This window comes from Phalaenopsis equestris, unplaced genomic scaffold (genome assembly GCF_001263595.1).
Source record: "Phalaenopsis equestris unplaced genomic scaffold, ASM126359v1 Scaffold198450, whole genome shotgun sequence".
Taxonomy (NCBI): Eukaryota; Viridiplantae; Streptophyta; class Magnoliopsida; order Asparagales; family Orchidaceae; genus Phalaenopsis; species Phalaenopsis equestris.
In genome coordinates, this window is record NW_018218367.1 from 34,557 (window position 1) to 39,937 (window position 5,381).

The window sequence follows — 5,381 nt, forward strand, 5'->3', positions numbered from 1 at the left end:
GTGTGTGTATGTATATTTATATTTATATATATTATTTTTTTGTATTTTTGTATATTTTTATCTCTAAATTTCTTAATTTACCAAATCTATTTGATTTAACGTTATCTTCCACGACAACGGTGAGAAAAAATTGATCCTGGTTGAATGTAGTTGTGTAAAATTTATAAAGTTGACTCCACTTTGCGACGGTGCAAAAAACCGGATGTGATATTAAATCTTGATGAGGTGTTTTAATATTAATAATTTTAAGCACTTAAGACTGGGAATCTATGCAAGTATACGTATGGTTATCATGTAATATAAGACTTTCTGTTTAAGTCCCAAATATTGATCCCACGAGAAAGGTTTAAATTTGAATGATAAATTAACTAAGAAATTCACAAATATCAAACAAAATTACTATCACTAACTTTGAATGTGTAAGATACTAACAAAACTAAATTATTAACTACTAGCAAAACTTAAATACAGAGTTTAAGAAAAATAACTATTAAATTATGTTTATGTGATGAAGTTTTCTTATATGAAAAAGCATCTTTCCCACTATAATGAGCTTTTTGATAAATGAGATGAGATAAATGGTTTAAATATGAATGAAATTAGATAAATGGTTTAAATTTGCATTATGCTAAATAGGAGTAATTTTAATTCTCTACCCTAATTTAGTGTTATAGAAAATCATTGGCTAATCTTAGGTGTAGTCTCTAAATCCATGGCTAGGCTAGGATGATATTGGCTCCCATTCCAAAGCTCCCACTTCCCTTCCCCTGAAAGCTAACTCTTTCTTTAGTTTGTAAACACTAAGATCAAATTGATGATTTTTAGTCTGTCACTCTAGAAATCTCCAATTCTACACCCAACAAAGTATATTTTCCTATTTATTTGCACTTCCATGAACAAAATAGTCATTCATGGACTTAAATGTGGTTCTCACTCTGTTGTAAAACCCATACTCCATTTCCTGGATCATATGTTTCACAACATATTTTAAAAATTCAATTGGCTATAATGAAAAGTAAATTAAGAGCGTAGTTGAAAAATCATCACAATTTATTTTAAATTTTAACATTTGCACATCCAAATTATCTCTTCATTTCACCATATCTCAGAGTAGGGAGAAAGATAAACGAATCTACTCAGACTTCCTTAGAAAGATACAGTAAAACATAAAATTCATATATAAAAGAAAGTTCATACAACAATAATAAACAAACAACACTTTTCTAAAACTATTTCTCAAAGAAAATCCCTTGTAGCCTCTCTTAGGAAATGTAGGAAGAAGAAATCTCTCACTTCTCTCTCTTTTAAACACTTCTTAGAGAAGAATTCACACTTAAACTCACCACAAAAACTCAAAGCTATAAAGACAATAACTATCTAATAGCGTGGAATCTAGGTGTGAGAAGAGGATAACTGAGTGAGTGAAGAATGTGAAATGGTGCAAATAGGGGGGCGAGGTTTATGATCAAATTTTGTCCCTAAATATAGCATAGGGTCGGTTCTCCAATAGATGCATCCAAAAACTCTTCAAAAAGCGTCCAAATTCATAAAATCTTCTATAAATTCAAAACTCTTCAAAAAGTGTCTAAATTCATTGAATCTTCTAGAAACATGGTCTGCACCGACACTGGCGCCATAAACCATTTAATTAATCCATTTTCTCTGTCAAATGTCGCCGTTGGCGCCCAGTCTAGTGTCATCTGTGCTGAACAATTTTTTTTAATTCTCCATTTTGACTTTAAATTTCATTCTTTTTGCTTTTTTTTTGCTCCAAGTCCTAAAAATCAATAACTTGCAATAAAACACAAAAAACACATTCCATTAATTTGCAATATCACCAAAAATAAGTATAAAATATATGTCTAAAAAAGCATATATTTTTTTTGTATCAATCATTCTTGTTGGAGAAAATATCGGAGCAAACGTCAGGCATCAAAACTGCCTCTAACTAAGAACATGGATCAGATAGATAAAAGATGAATTTTAAACCCGATATGACATGTTCCTCTGATAAGGCAATGAAAATTGACCGAGTTAGGATTATCAAAGTGGGTGGACAATTAGAAAATACCAACCCTATGTTTTAATATTGCTACTGGAAACTTGGTAGAATAAATTCTGCAGAGCAATTGTTGTAGTATTCAGGAATGGTTGGTCAAAACATAACTTTCCAACCATATGGGTATACTGCTCTCAGGCTGACCCAGAAAACATCCCTCAGAAAGGGAAACTTCCACACTCATGTAATGTAAATGGGAAACTCTAATTTGGACCCATATGGGGTGCTCAACAGAATAAAAGTTTTAAGGAATGGAGCAAAGCTTTCCCGCATAAAAAAAGTACAAATCGAACTTGATCACGGTCAATCGAGACCTGAGAAGGGTTGGGCAAAATAAAATGCACAAATGATGTTTAGCCATAAGGCACAAACCTCACTCATCTGAAGTGAGCGCAACGAGCATATTCATAGAAAGGTACTTAGTTTGGACACTATGTAGAAGGAGTAACCGAAACAGAATGCTAGGAAAGGGCATGACTTTTCTATAGAAGACAAATATCAATAAAAATTAACTTTCTTCAATCAAGATATTACAAAAGGTTAACTAGGCATCATTTGCTAACCATAGAATGCTTAGTTATAAAGCTAAGCTCTAATCCTTTAAAAGAGAGGGTATCTTTATAATAAAGAGCTTTTTAGGACATTTTGCACTATTTTAGGACATTTTACACTTTTTTTTATTATTTTCCTTAAGAATTACTATATATGAAAGAGCTTCTTTTATAATAAAGTAATTTCTTTTGACTCAAAATTCTCCTAAATAATAATTCTTAGATTTTCATGATTCATTACTTGTTAAGCTTCCATCGGTCTAGCTGAATGGTAAAGTAAGAGATATAAGTAGTCTCTAAAACTACTAATATCTTAATGACACCCATCAAGTCATTCTAATAAAGTAATTTCTTTTGACTCAAAATTCTCCCGAATAATAATTCCTAGATTTTCATGATCCATTACTTATTAAGCTTCCATCGGTCTAGTTGAATGGTAAAGTAAGAGATATAAGTAGTCTTTAAAACTACTAATATCTTAATGACACCCATCAAGTCATTCTCAGGTATTCTCAGGACTTCGGTGAAAGTTCATTAAAGGAAGGGATTTGATCATCATGCCTTAGTTCGAATCCCCCAAACCTTGAGGATTTGCAAATCCTAAGATAGTGCATACATGACCTGATCCAAGTTTATCCTCAGGATCTATTCTAGGTTCAATCTCAAAAATCATCAAAGGCAAACCAAATATAAGATCAATTGACGAGCACGATTCCTTTCAGAACCATATATATGGCCTCCAGAAATTGGAGTCAGAGCATCAAGAGATGCAGAGATAACTTTGTTAGATAAGTAGGGTCTAACTGGTAACGCCGGATATTGAGGTATCCAGACAAGTCATGGGCTAGTTGTAGAGACAGAAGTGTATAATCAATTTAACATGACTATCGACAAGGTGATAAAAATCAGCACAATCAGACAAAGTATATCCATGGGTTGGATATAGTAGATGGATAAATCTCGCAATGATACTTTCTCACCAAGAATAAACTAAAAAGTCAATAAGGATCTAGATAGGTGAGGCACCAAATCCTAGTTAGGTTTAAAGTAAACTAACTTAATCAAATGCTTAGACATGTATAATGGTCTTAACAATGAAATGCTCTCATCAAGAGCTTAGCCAAAAGGCAAACTAGCTCAAATCAAATGAGGCACTCTTAAATAGTCTGGGAGGTGTGTATCCCAGCTAAAACATGGATCAATCATGACTAAAAAGGAGGTCTATTTAAATACAACATGCTATCAACGAAGAGATTTTAGGGGTGTCCCCCAATCATAGTATAAAACATACATTTCAACCTTGCTTAATAAAGGAAAGAGGTAGGATAAAGCACTCTTCAAAGCAATGATAAGTAAATCCCTCACCATCAAATATAGAACCTCATTCTACATGAAATGTGATACACCAAAAATTTATGCAAATTTAGACCCATATTTTATACTTATTTTTAGTGATATTGCACTTTAATGGATGGTATTTTGATGTTTTCTTGCACGTTATTGATTTTTAGGACATAATTGATTTTCACGTTATTGATTTTTAGGACATAAAACAAAAAGGAAACAAAAAGGATGAAATTTGGAGTCAAAATGAAATTTTTGAAGAAATACTCAGTGTCGACCAAGCCAAGGGAAGCGCCGATGGCGCAGACAACAGAAAACACTGAGAATTTTACTCAGTGCAGACGGTGCCAAAAGAGCGCCAATGGTGCCTTTAAACAGAGAGCAGCGAATTAAATTACGGGACACCGTCAGCGATGGCATCAATGTCAGTTCAGCCCCTATTTCTAGAAGATTCAACGTATTAGATTCAACGTATTTGGATGATTTTTGAAGAGATTTTGGAGGCACCTATTGGAGAACCAACCCTATGCCCTATTTGGGGCCAAAATTCATCAGGAAACAGACTCCTTCACTCCTTCACTTCTTCGCTCCTTCATGTTCCTTTTCGCTCCACAACATTCCACCACGCTCCTTTTTTGCCATTCTTTATAATCCATTTTCATTCCACTACCACTTTGTCATTCCACCACTACATTGGAGTAAATTAGTCAGTTTTTTTTATAATTTAGAGTTTGTGTGGTGAGATTAAGTGTGAAACTTTTTGTAAGGATACAAGGAATTTGCTTTGAGAAAGCGTTTCAGATAAGTGTTATTTTTTTATTAGTGTTGTATGAATTTTCTTTTATATATGATTTTTTTTTGTTGTATCTTTCTCATGAAGTTTGAGTAGTTTCCTCTATCTTTCTCCCTACTATGAGATTTGGTGAAATGAAGAGATAACGTGGATGTAAATTATGATGATTTTTCAGCTCCAAACTTAATTTATTTTTTGATCTGGCTAATTGAATTGTTAAAAATGTTTTGTGAAACATATGATCCGGGAAATGGAGTATGAGTTCTAAAACAGAGTGAGGATCACATTTGATTTCATGGAGGAGAAATTCATTCATGGAATTAAGTGCAAATAAATAAGAAAATATTATTTGTTGGGTGTAGAATTGGAGAATCTTTAGGGTGTCCGATTAAAATCCCCAATTCAGTCTTAGTGTTTAAAAACTAAAGCGAGAGTTAGCCTTCAGGTGAAGGGAAGTGAGAGCTCTGGAGTGGGAGCCGATATCCTTCTAGCCTAGCCACTGATTTAGGGACTAAACCTAAGATTAGCCAATGATTTTCTAGGCACTATATTAGGGTAGAGAATTAAAACTGCTTCTATTTGGCACAATACATATTATAAACATTCATCTCATCTCATTTCACCAAAACCTCAT